The sequence below is a fragment of the Papio anubis genome, chromosome 3, assembly GCF_008728515.1.
Source record: "Papio anubis isolate 15944 chromosome 3, Panubis1.0, whole genome shotgun sequence".
In the NCBI taxonomy this organism is placed as follows: domain Eukaryota; kingdom Metazoa; phylum Chordata; class Mammalia; order Primates; family Cercopithecidae; genus Papio; species Papio anubis.
In genome coordinates this window covers 19,297,104-19,311,076 of record NC_044978.1, presented here as the reverse complement: position 1 = coordinate 19,311,076, position 13,973 = coordinate 19,297,104, and the positions used below count along the sequence as shown (strand labels likewise).

The following is a 13,973-nucleotide window of genomic DNA, read 5'->3' as shown; positions in this document are numbered from 1 at the left end:
TCACATGTGTCTTGAGTTTATGCATTTTTAAAGTTTAATCCCTGAATTGAACTAGAATTCACCATCTATTGATTTTATTCTAAAATCCCCCTCTAATTTCATAAGCCAGTTTTACAAGCTTTTGGTTTAATTTATAATGGTGTAAGAAAATTGTGGTTCTTCAAATCATATTAAAAACAAATTTAAACCAACCAATCCAAACAACAAAAAACAAAACGAGAATGTACGGAAAGACATAGAGAAAGAGATTGACAAAAATGGGAAGGCATCTAGAATTCATGTTGCATAGAAACTTGGGCTGGAAAAAGAGGACTGAAATGGAATATGATTGATAACTTCACAAAGTAGGCACAAATTGGAAGTCAACACAGGCTGGCTTCATTTCAATATTGATAACTTTCAAAGCATCAGAGCTGTGCAGCACCAGGCAGAAGGACCTCATGAAGGAAGGCACACTCATTACTGGAAATGTTCAAACAGGGCCTGGGTGACCACCTCTCTGGGTGTTGGAAGGCCAAGACTTTGAGAAGTCATTTGATGAAATTTCTTCTAATTTTTAGATTCTATAGAATGTACTATCCCACAAAGGACATGGGAAAACACCTCTGTATTTCCTTATTCTTTCATTTTCTCATATCAAACCAAATAGAATTGATAAAATCTATCTTAGAATGAATAACAGAGAGTATTATGACACATTTCCTAAGTAGCTAAAATCTATAATGCTCCAAACAGAATAAATGCTAGGCTCAAATCCCTAAATCAGATGGAGAAAGGAAAATATCCAGGTCTATCTTTTATAAAATTTAAAATATTATATTTGATATATTGCTGATTTTCTACCATTTTATTAGCTATAATGGTTATTACAGTTATGTTTTAATATGTCTATATATATATATGTTCTAAAAGAAAAGATGAGTTTAAGTGATGCAGGACTTATTAGTTCTGTAGAACATATTCACCATTGCACTATTTTCTCTTTTGTACTTATTCAGGAACTAATTGTATATCATACTGAAAAGAAGAAATTATAAGATCTAAAAACAGGCCTAACTGTCCAGAGGCAGAAGGAGATAGGTCCCATGGTGCTGACTTGTACCTTGTTAGGGTGGTTCACTAAGTCGTGCTTATGGGGGTGTTTGAAATACATTTTCAATTAATTTAACAGGTGTTTGTGTGCCTTTAAGGGATGGAGGGTAGAAAGGGAAACACTATGTTATTTTTTCACTAAGAGTCACAGTCAGTGGGAGAAACAGACAAGTGAACCTAGAATTACAGTATGTTAAGACAGACACAATAATAGAAGTACATCAAATTGCTGCAGATCAGAGAGGAAGGGCATGTATTCCGAAAGGAAAGTCAGGAAGGCTTCATGGAAAATGTGAGATCTGAGCTCCAAATTTGGAAGAGTGAATTCATGTGGGCTACATGAAGAGGAATGAAAGGATTCCAGCAGTAGAATGATTCAGAGGTATCAGTCTGATACTGTCAGGTAACTGATGCTGCAAGAAAGTGCTGGACCAGTCATGAAATGGAGAGTGAAGCAGGTGAATGGACAGCTGGGAGCTCAATAAAATGAGTTGTTGGCTGGAAGGAGAGGGCATAAAGGTAGGATTGAAATAGGATGGTTAAAGGCAAGCCTGATATAAGGGTGGGTTGAAGGGCAGACTGAGAACTAATCTTCAGAATATTACTTTTTTTTTTACTTTTATTATATAAAGCTTTCTCTAGTGTGTGGCTTCATGGCTTTATGGGTCATGGAATGTCTTTCCACCAGCATCAGACACCCAGGTGGCAGCCTCAAATAGCACTGCCCGTGTCCTGCTGGAAAAGCCAGATGTTGGCTTGTTGCTTTTTTTGCATGAATTTTATAAAATTGCAGAAAATTCTGGGGAAATGCAACTTTGATTACTCATATTTTTCTGCCCATGGGGAGAATGTGATTTTAGAAGAGATGAAAGATATGATATACTTGATCATATGTTATTTTTCATGATATATTTTTGATTATATGCAATAATAAATTTCAAAGTAATAAGGAATCAATGCTTTATTTCCATGAAGAGGGATCTTAGCTGTGGTTCCATAAAGGTGGCCGGGTGTTTTTCGGGAGGATTGTGGAGATGGATGGTAGCCTTCTGCTCTTGGTTGTCTTCTTGCCTTGTTGCTCAATATTCCTTTTGCTTTTATTTCTGTTTATTTATTTAATTTATAATTGATATATTATGGTTGTACATATTTTTGGGGTAAGTGTAATAATTTATACATGTACACAATGTGTGTTGATCAAGTCAAGGCAATTGGGATATCCCTTTCAGATTTACTCCAGGGCAGATCCCCTGTGCACATCTAATTGAAGCAGGTGACCTGGATGGCTTTTAAGTTCACCTTAGCCTGACTAAACTTTAGCCTTCTTTCTGAAGGCAGCCCCAGATCTCTCTTTTCTTACAGCATTCATTCGTTGTAGAAAATTTGCAACTCTTTCTGTGCTCCTTTGAAATGTAAATCTTTGAAAAAGCCTCTTGCCCGTTTTGTAATCCTGAATTGTTTTTCTCAAGGAGCTGAGGGTCCTCCTTTTGAAATGCAATTATCAAGAAAAATAGAGCCCCCATCTTTCTGGCTCTGTGTGGGGATAGGAGCCTAACTTTGATAAGCAAAAATTAGCGAACACAGAGGGCCTAATTGCATTGACCAATTCCCCACAGATGACTCCTGTACTTTTCCACTAGGTCACCTCAGCATTTAAAAGCTCTTCTAACTTTGGTTTCTGCAGAATTGAGTTCAGTCTGTTTCCCTTATTGCCATAATCTTGGCCCCTAATGCAATAGGTGTGGAATAAATCTCCCTTACCTGTTTAATTTGTCCACTGCAACTTTTCTTTGACATACGGTATGCCTAGAATCACACTAAAAGCTGGCCACATAAATCTATGGCCAAAAGAGGGTTCAGTATAAGGTGAAATTGGCCATAGCAGCATGTGTTCATGCTAGGTGACTGGAGATTTTAGAAACCTAGGTAATGAACATAGTGTCTCTCTCCAAGTTCTGTGTGCACAAGGTGAATCTTTGAGGGATGTTCCACTGGGCCAAAGTCTAGGCCAAAAGATCTTTTAAAAGGTGTAAAAATGAGAACTGTTGGGGCAGAATGATTACCTGTGTGAACTGAAAGTAAATATAGAATACTGGGATGGGACTGAAGGATGGAGATAATTATTCCGCTGCACATTCAAGGAGTTAAGTTGTTGTGTTCCGCACCCCACCCAGAGATAAGATGGAAAATTAAGTCATATATGGAACAAATCTCTTTTTATGATGGTAAAGTTTCTTTGAACTGCTTTTATGCCTTCCGACTAGTGAAGATAATTGGATAGGTTATTCAATGATTCTTATATGACAACTTTGCTTGCAAAAACAAAGTGGGTCAAAAATGCAAATAGAGCATTCTGCTTTAATGCAAAGATGGGAAATAACATAAGCAATTATCTGACAAATGGCAGCTGTTTAAACTGCAGGGTACTAAACTGGTATCTTAGCAGGGGTGTCATTATCTATAGGCCATTAAAAGTTTGTTTCTTTATTATTTCATTTTTATTGGCTTTGGTTTTAAAAAGGGAAAGATAAACTCCCCAACTGAAGGCTTTAATACTTTTACTATATAAATGTTGCTCTATTACCAAAAAGATATCTTGTTATTTGATTAAAGTTCTCAAAAGAGTAATCTCAACTTTTTTATTATTTCTATTTAGAGATAAAAAAATACTTGAGTGTGTATTTGTGTAACAGCCAAGTTGAAACTTTTATGTTGACATTATTCTTGCTGAAATTTATATTCACAATTCATACAAATTGGTGATTGATGAGAAATTTTAATTTTTTAAAGTAAAATTTGGATGCGATTAGCATCTCAGGACAGAACATTCTTCACGGATAGAATTCTGTCTACATGGAAGTGGGCAGATAAATGGGGCAAACTGTGGTGGAATGGCAAAGGAGGTAAGGTTACTTTCCATTGCTCCCATTTATTTTATTTTTTTCATTAACTCCTAAGCACCATCTCTCTCTTTCATTTCAGGTATTCAGTATCCTGCTAATTGTAATCTGATCTCCCCTGGAAAGAAAATGGTAATTACTTTCAGGTTCATGAATACCAATTGATGCATTTACTTCATTATTTTCTTTGATATGACAGCTACACTAATAGATCAGAACAAAATGTGTCCATGTAGCATCTTGAGTTCATCAAGTCACTTTGCAAGTTATCTCCAATATATTTGGGTTAGCTATAGAAATAGAAGCTAGATGCTGGCACCTGTAGATAGATTAATCATCAAATGTCTGCATTCGTAGAATGACTACTAATGAACTGCTGTCAACAAGAAGAAAAAAGTTTGATCGGTGTAAGAAAAAAGTTTGTAGCTGTGTCGCTTCTCTCTTTACTATGTTCTTAAATGAACACATATGGGCAGCGTGTGGTGGCTCACGCCTGTAATCCCAGCACTTTGGGACGCTGAGGTGAGCAGATCACTCAAGCTCAGGAATTTGAGACCAGCCTGGGCATCATGGCAAAACCCCGTCTCTACAAAAAAATACAGAAAATTAGCTGAGCATGGTGGCGTGTGCCTGTAGTCCCAGCTACTTGGGAGGCTGTGGTCAGAGAATCACCTGAGACTGTGAGGTAAAAGCTGCAATGAGCAGAGATCAAGTCACTGCACTCCAGCGACAGAGTGAGACCATGTTTCAAAAAAAAAAAAAAAAAAAAAAGGAAAAAGAAAAAGAAAAAGAAATTAACATACGAGAAATACACTTTTTTTTTGGTATGATGTGCAACCTAGAAGGAAAGTGGGCCTATTGGGCACAGGGGCATCAGGAGCCACTGAAAAAGTTGTCAGACTGGGAAATTGTGTTATGCCTAATAATATTACTTTTATTAAGCATGAAAGTAAAATCCTACACTGGTGAACTCAAATCCCATGAGAGTAGGGACAGACATAGCACAAAGCATGCAAATGGAACTGAGATTTTAACTGAAAATACATTTAATATGAATCATCAGTCAGATATGATCGCTATAGAGACTAGTGCAACTTTGGTTAAATTAATAGAAATGTACTTTAGAGAATGATGGAGGCATTATCCTTGTCTTTTCTGTGTGTCAGGCAACACTTTGCCGACTGCTTTTAGTCCTAAGTGCCACAGTTTAAGGGAAAAGTGCACAAATTGAGGGCAGTTAATGGAAGGAGCTGGGGAAGAAGACGCCATGCTGTAGAACTTTAGGAAGCATTGGAGCTATTTAATTTGATGAAATGAATGTGACTGTGTGTATCTGTGTGGTTAGAAGCATGAAATGGGTATATTGGAAGAGCTACATATCAAAGGATGGTTACCTGCATTCTATTTAGATCCAACAAATAGAATTAGAAGAATTAGAATTAAAGAGTGCATAGGGCTGGGTGCAGTGGCTCATACCTATAATCCCAGCACTTTAGGACAGGGAAGCAGGAGGATCACTGAAGGTGAGACCAGCCTGGGTAACATAGTGAGGCCCCCATCTCTAAAGAAAAAAAAAATGAGGTGGACATGGTGGTACATGCCTGTAGCCCCAGTGACTCAGGAGGCTGAAGTGGGAGGATTGTTTGTGCACAGGACGTTGAGGCTGTAGTGAGCTGTGATCAGGCCACTGCACTCCAGCCTGGGCAACAGAGCGAGACCCTGTCTCAAAAACAAGAACGACAAAAACAAAAACAAAAACAAAACAAAACAAAACAAAAACAGAATCAAAGAAAGTACTCTAAATGGGGACATTCTTTTGTCTAATAAAATTTAAGGCCGGGCGTGATGGCTCACTCCTGTAATCTCAGCACTTTGGGAGACCGAGGTGGGTGGATCACCTGAGGTCAGGAGTTCCAGACCAGCCTGACCAATATGGTGAAACCCCATCTCTAGTAAAAATAGTACAATCAGCCGCGCCTGTAGTCCCAGGAGAATTGCCTGAACCTGGGAAGTGGAGGTTGCTGTGAGCCAAGATGGCGTCACTGCACTCCAGCGTGGGTGACAGAATGAGACCATCTCAAAAACAAAACAAAACAAATGAACAAACAAAACCTCAAAAAACTTCCATAAATTTCCTAGCTGATTTAGGGTAGAACACAGTTCCTTATGCTGGATATGTGAGCACACATCTCCAAGTGATTCCTGTTTACATTTCCAGCTAGATTTGATGCTTTTTTAGTAGACTTTCAAAATCTCTTTTTTAGTAAACTTACTTTTTAAGTAAGTTCTTTTAGTAAACTTTCATAACCTCTTCTCTGAGATGTTTCTTTGCACTTCTGTAAGAAAGTTCACGGTAACAGCTTGTTTAAGAATGTGTCGGGCCGGGGCGCAGTGGCTCACGTCTGTAATCCCAGCACTTTGGGAGGCCGAAGTGGGCGGATCATGAGGTCAGGAGATCGACCATCCTGGATCACACGGTGAAACCCCCTCTCTACTAAAAATACAAAAAAATTAGCTGGGCGAGGTGGTGGCGCCTGTAGTCCCAGCTACTCAGGAGGCTGAGGCAGGAGAATGGCGTGAACCCAGGAGGCAGAGCTTGCAGTGAGCCGAGATCGCGCCACTGCACTCCACGCCCAGCTTGGGCGACAGTGCCACACTCTGTCTCAAAAAAAAAAAAAAAAAAAAGTTTCTTCTATTACTGGAAGTGCTGACTACATATCTTATGTTAAAGTTGCTTAAATGATCACATGATTTTTATTGGTAGTATTTAATTACAAGTTCCATTTGTCTTTTCTTTAATAGCCTTATTCAACCTCTGTCATTACAGTTGTTATTGCTATCATATGACTTGTAAGATAATTCCAAATATGTGGATAGAAAGTAAGAGTTTTAATGAGTCACTAAAAGATCTTTTTGATGGTTCTTTCATGTTTTTGTCTTGACTTGCAACTCTAGAAGCTGCTCACCTTCATGATTTTGTCTGGAATCTGGATGATCTTTTGCCTGGACAATGGTCAACACGCAATTTGGCTTTGAAGAGTCGGGCCCACAATCTCAATTGTGATACAGAGAAAAGCCCACATTTCTACTCAGATTTTTGCTATAAAGATAGACTTCGTATCTAAAATAATAAAGAATTAATTGATACCTCACGTAAGTTGAATCATGCAATCTGTCCTTCTGTGACTGGCTTATTTCACTTAGCATAACTCCCTCTAGGTCCATCTATTTCAACTAAATGATGTATGTAAGATACTTAAATGCATAGAAGCTGAAAATAGGATGGTGGTTGCTAGGGGTTGGCAGGAGGGGAAGAATGGGGAATTGTTGCTCAACAGGTATAAAATTTCAATTATGCAAGATGAATAAGTTCTAGAAATCTTCTGTACAACACAGGGACTATAGGTAACAATATGGTATTAGATACTTAGTAATTTGTTAAGAGGATAAATCTCAAGTTGACTGTTCTTATCACAAAACAAAACAACATAAAAGATAATGACAAAAGCAAAACATAAAAGAATACAAGGAAATTCTGGGAGGTGATGGATGTGTTTAATAACTTGATTTCAGTGATGGTATCTCCGATGCATGACTTGGTCCAAACTGATCAAACTTGCAGTATGGTTTTTCTGTATATTAATTATACCTCAATAAAGCTGTTAAAAATTAATTCATGCTGATATAAACTTTTAAAAATTTGAGATGCAATTAAAATGCAAGATTTAAAGAAATGTGAACACTGGTTGAAAATTAGTGAGAAAACATCTAATTCTGCCAGTCATCTCTGTTTCTCATTTATGTCATGCTACTTCTATCTAGATCAGAGCAAACTCATTCTGAAACTGTCTTGCTTTTAGGTTCTGTCTTTCCAGGACCCATAGCCAGGAGCTGCTTTCCACTTACAGACACAAGTGGCTCGCTCACTCTTCTGGGTGTTAGCTAGCAGGGGCAGAGCTTTCTCAGGTATTTTAGGATTTGTTGTTGGAAGGTCTCTGCTATGTTCCTGAAAATTGATTTTATCCCCTTTTTCCTTTGCGACATAGAAAGAGGAAGAAACAGTTACGTGGATTATTCTGTGTGAATCCTCTTATAATTTTTATCACCACAATCACCAGCTTCCCTGCAGTTTCATTTCACTTTTCTTTTACCTTATTAGTGTGTTATTGTTAATTTAAACATAAAGATATGACTTACTCATTAAACACTGCTCTGCTGGTTCCCCTAGCAATGGTCCTAAAAGGTTTCCAGATCATTTACAAACCTGCATCTAATTCAATCTGATTTTAGTTACAAACTTATTATTACATACATTTTAAAGCATATTTAAACATAGCATCATTTGTAGTTTAAAAGCAGAGATGTAAAATAACTTTGAAAAGAGGAAACTGAAGCTTTGTAATCATGTAGATACACTACCTGAATGACTTACTGATAATTTCACTTTTTAAGTGCCTTTTACTAAAATTAGTCCGTATGTTTTTGTTTGATTTGTAAGGTGTATAACTAAGTGTCAGATCCTTAAGGGCGCTCAGTCCTCATGGAGTTTATAATCAAGTAAGAGTCAGGTGATCATTTCACTGCCACTAAAATATTCATCAAATATAAATGACATTCTTTAAATTCACCTCTGTTAGACTGACTCACTGAAATCAAACCTTGTCATTCCCTAGGGAACATATTCCAGTTTATGGCCAGGATGCTGAATGCTCACAGCTAGTAGATTATTTTTTACTAAGTCTGCAGTGAGGCACCTGCTTGCCAAGAATTAGTTGTTGGTTCCCAAACCGATTTATGCCAGTTGTATATATTTCTGTAATAATATATTATAAACAAATATTATAGAAACTAATGACCTTGTGAATAAAAGAGTGTCTTATTTCTATGAAGACTAAGTTGAAGTCTTTTGAAAGGTTATAATAAAGGTAATAAAAATAATCATATTAAATTATGTGTGGGCAAGATGACTACAAAAGATTAGAGAAAATCTTAAGTTTTCAAAAGGTTATATACTCTGATTATTGTAAGAATCTTTAGATTTCCATTGTATTCAAAGAAAATACTGAAGCCTATGGATTACTGCAAACAAGATGTTTTAGGACTTCAACCAGCAGATTCATTCTTTAATAAAAAAAGCCTTTGTTAGATATAAGTACACTGGCAAATGTATACATTTTTAGATAAAATAAAAAAATAAAATGTATATGTTTTTGATTTTTCCTTTTAACAAACTTTTAAAATTAACTTACTATTAGCTTTGCCCATGTATGCTAAGAGGACTTTTACAATGACAAGTAAGAAGAATACATTGATGACACGTGTTTTGGTTCAGACATTTCCAGAGTCATGGAATAGCAAGAAAAAAAAAAAAAAAAAACTCTTCAAAATAGAATTTATTCCTTTGAATTGGAGTCAAACTTAGAAGCATCCATCAATAGATGAATGGATAAAGAAGATAAAGAAAATATGGTATATATACACAATGTAACACTATTCAGTCTTAAAAAAGAATTCTGTCATTTGTGACAACATGGATGAACCTGAAGGACATTAGGTTAAGTGAAATAAGCCAGGCATAGAAAGACAAATACTGGCTGGGCATGGTGGCTCATGCCTATAATCCCAGTACTTTAGGAGGCCGAGGCAGGCAGATCATGAGGTCAGGAGTTCGAGACCAGCCTGGCCAACAAAGTGAAACCCCGTCTGTACTAAAAACTGGGCATGGTGGCGAGTGCCTGTGATCCCAGCCACTCAGGACGCTGAGGCAGGAGAATCACTTGAAACCGGGAGGCGGCAGTTGCAGTGAGCCAAGATCACGCCACTGCACTCCAGCCTAGGCAACAAGAGCAACACTCTGTCAAAAACAAACAAACAGAACAAAACAAAACAAAACAAAAAAACACAAAGAAAGACAGACAAATATTACATGATCTCACTCATATGTGGAATCCAGAAAAGTTGAATTCATAGAAGTAGAGAGTACAATGGTGCTTACCAGAGGCTGGAGGGAGGTAGGAGGAATGGGGAGATGTTCAAACGGTACGAAGTTTCAGTTAGACAGGAGGAATATGTTTTAGAGATTTATCGTACAGCATGGTGACTTAATTAATAATGCATCGTGTATTTCAAAATTGTTTTAAAAAGTAGATTTTAAATATTCTTATTGCAAAAGAACAGCGTGTGAGGTGATAGATATGTTAATTAACTTGATTTAATTATTCTTATGTGAACCTATATCAAAATAGCACATTGTACCTCATAAAATATATAAAATATTACTCATCAATTAAAGATAGGCTCGAGGAGTTACTGAAAGGCTTTGGTTGATCGTTTTCAGAGTCTTTTCATAATAGTGATCTCATGTGGAATACAGAGGGACTCCTTCAACAGCTCACAGGAAAACAGCTGTGTGATTCACAGAAAGGTAGGTCCTTTTAAGTTTAAAACGGAGTTATGTTGGTGGTGGGTGATCTGTTCTGAACGTAAATCTGGGATTGTTCCTAAATTATTAACTCCTCAATGACAGACGTTTTTGTGTTTCTCTTGGCAAGGGGCAAAAGTGCTAAATGAGAGTCACAAGACTGCCAGGTTTAAGCATTATTAGCTTGACTCACTCAGTGTCACCACTGTCAGCTGGATACAATGGGTAACACCTTCTCTTCTTATATGACAGTCTTGTTTTGGGATTGAGACAATGCAATGGAGATTAACATGCAAGACAGAAAGTCCTATGTACAATGATGTGTTTTATCTGCTGGGACTGGGGTGCAGTAGACTTTTGACAACTTTTGTCCACACACGGATTTCAGAGAGGATGTTTCTTTGTTGTGTCCTGTCAACATATATGAGACAAACTGCAGATTCCTCTTAAGGGAGCTGAACATTAATTCATTGATAGCCCACTTTTTTTTTCCAACACAGTGAGGCACAGTATTATTGTAGGGTATAATAAATTCCTCTTCAAAGATTTTAGCCTGTAAAGTGTTAAGTACAATGGGTTCTGAGATCCTCTCCAAAGAACCAATGTATCTGTATGTTCATCTCCCCTGTTCTTTGTTCTTCATTTTAAAGTTTAACTTCCTCATTCTCTTTGTCTCCTTGCCCCTAGTTTCAGCAAGCAACCCCCTCCTAACCTATATCACCTGCTCCATTCTGAGTCACCCCTGGTCACCTGCTCTGACCTGAGTCTTCTGAGTCACCTGTTCTGTAACTGTCCTTTCCACCAAACTACTCACCCCGCCACTCCAGGTCGTACCTCTACTCTCTTTAAAATAGCCAGTTGGAATTAGCTTAGACTGTGTGGTCCAACCCTAGCCAATAGGGGAACAACACAGCAGTAGGGGTTACCTGCATCAGGGATAAGAACCCCTTCTCCTCCCTTGTTCAGGTGTGCTCTGGCCATTACTCCATTCACGAATGGCACCCTTCTATAGAAGTAAAAATTGCCTTGCTGAGAAAATTAAATTTATGTTCAAGTGCTATTTCTTTTGTGGCACTGAAAATTTGTTTCTAACACTATTTTCTCTAGCTAAAAGAAAGAATAGTCTGAATTGTCGTTACTGCACAAGGGAATCTGCTGCCTCTTGTATCTATGTAAAGTTTTACTTTGCCTTCTGATATGCCGATTGATGTCTAAAAGTTCTTTTCATCTTATTTATTAATGATTTTGTCAAAACTACCTGAAAGTGCATATTCTAAGATATGCAATTGTATCCATTATAACTAGATGGATGATAAAGTCTCATTAAGAGAGACAATTGAAAACATGCTGTCTGGTATGATAAATACTCTTTTTTTGGAGGCAAGCATTAGTACTGAATTCTTTTTAGGTCTTTTTAGTTTCTTTTCTTTTGCTTAATTTCTGTTAAATAGTGAAATTCTGCTATACATAAAGTATATATTGTAATACACCTCTCTTCAGGAACCTCTTGCCTACTTCCTTAGCATCTAAAACTATTTCCACCAAAAAGATCAACTGAGATGAGAACATTAATTTATTTAGGGGGATGTATGTCAATGTTGCTCTCATATTAGGTGCTACTATATACTACTGCTTAGGATCATCAAAAAGTGAATTAATAATACTGTAGTTAATATGGAATTTTAGATTCCACCTAAAAACAAAATCTGTTATTTATTGAGAGTTTACAGTGTGCCAGGCTCTAGAACCTAAATAGATAACCTCACTTAACCCATTTATCAACCCTATTAAAGGTAAAGAAAGAGAATTATACAGGTTGTATTTGACTTAAGGTCAAATACATTAAAAAATTATTATTGCAATTTAAAAAATAGATTTAGGGGAACAAATGCATTTTTGCTACATGGATATATTGTGTAGTGGTGAAGTCTTGGCTTTTGGTGTACCCATCACCTGAATAGTTTACACTATACCCAATAGGTAATTTCTCATCCCTCACACCCCCACCCTCCCACCTTTTGTAGTTTCCAATGCGTATTATTCCACTTGTATGTTCATGTGTGTACACAGTGTTTAGTTCCCACTTATAAGGGAGAAAATGTAGTATTTGACTTTCTGTTTGTGAGTTATTTCACTTAAGGTAATGGCCTCCAATTCCATCTATGTTACTGCAAAAGACGCAATTTCTTTTTATGGCTGAGTAGTATTCCATTGTGTATATGTACCACGTTTTCTTTATCCAGCATCCATTGATAGACATTTAGATTAATTCCGTGACTTTGCTATTGTAAATACTGCTGCAATAAACATACATGTGCAGGGGTCTTTTTTTTTTTTTTTTTTTTTTGAGATGGAGTCTTGCTCTGTTGCCAGGCTGGAGTGCAGTGGTGCAATCTCAGTTCACTGCAACCTCCACCTCCCACATTCAAGCAATTCTCCTGCCTCAGCCTCCCAAATAGCTGGGACTACAGGCACACGCCACAACGCCCAGCTAATTTTTGTATTTTTAGTAGAGATGGGGTTTTACCATGTTGGCCAGGATGGTGTTGATTTCTTGACCTTGTGATCCACCTGCCTTAGCTTCCCAAAGTGCTGGGATTGCAGATGTGAGCCACCATGCCCAGCCAGGGGCCTTTTTAATGCAATGATTTAGTTTCTTTTGGGTAGATACCCATAGTGGGATTGTTGGATCACATGGTAATTCTATTTTTAGTTCTTTGAGAAATCTCCACTGTTTTCCATAGCAGTTGAACTAATTTACATTCTCACTGACAGTGTATAAGCATTCCCTTTTCTCCTCAACCTCACCAATATCTGTTGTTTTTTGACTTTTTAATAGTAGCCATTCTGAGTGGTTTAAATTGGTGCGTCGCTGTGGTTTTAATTTGTGTTTCTCTGATGATGAGTGATGTTGAGCATTTTTTCATATGTTTGTTGCTGCTTGTATGTCTCCTTTTGAAAAATTTCTGATTGCATTCTTTGCCCACTAGAGTAGAAGGTCCCCAAGCCTCAGACCATGGACTGGTCCATGGCCTGTTAGGAATCAGGCTGCACAGCAGGAGGTGAGTGGCCGGCAAGCAAGCGAAGCTTCATCTGTATTTACAGCTGCTCCCCATCACTCACATTACCTCCTGAGCTCCGCCTCCTGTTGGATCAGCAGTGGCATTATATTCTCTTAGGAGCATGAACCCTATTGTGAACTGTGCATGCAAAGGATCTAGGTTGCACGCTGCTTATGAGAATCTAATGCCTGATGATCTGTCACTGTCTTCCATCACCCACAGATGAGACCATCTAGTTGCAGGAAAACAAGCTCAGAACTCCCACTGATTCTACATTATGGTGAGTTGTATATTGTTTATATATATATTACAATGTATTAATAATAAAGTGCACACTAGATGTAATGTGCTTGAATAATCCCCAAACCATCACTTACTGCCCTGGTCCATGGAAAAATTGTCTTCCACGAAACCAGTCCTTCGTGCCAAAAAGACTGGGGACTACTGCACTAGAGAATTAACATCGATTTGAATCCAGGACTGAATCTTAAGAATGGC

At 37.6% G+C, this 13,973-nt stretch overlaps 1 long non-coding RNA gene across 6 annotated transcripts in view; it reads left to right on the top strand.

Moving 5' to 3' along the window:
- LOC101025015 overlaps positions 1 to 13,737 on the top strand; it is a 96,561-nt gene extending 82,824 nt beyond the window's left edge. For 5 of the 6 annotated variants that reach the window (XR_004182611.1, XR_004182612.1, XR_004182609.1 and 2 more), the window contains 4 exons: positions 4,075 to 4,124; positions 6,948 to 7,145; positions 10,330 to 10,416; positions 13,698 to 13,737. This is a non-coding gene — a long non-coding RNA (uncharacterized LOC101025015). Of the gene's footprint in view, positions 1 to 4,074; positions 4,125 to 6,947; positions 7,146 to 10,329; positions 10,417 to 10,543; positions 12,555 to 13,697 lie in introns of those variants that run through there. The other variant, XR_004182608.1, reaches the window with a different exon arrangement.
- The last annotated feature ends 236 nt before the right edge of the window (positions 13,738 to 13,973 follow it).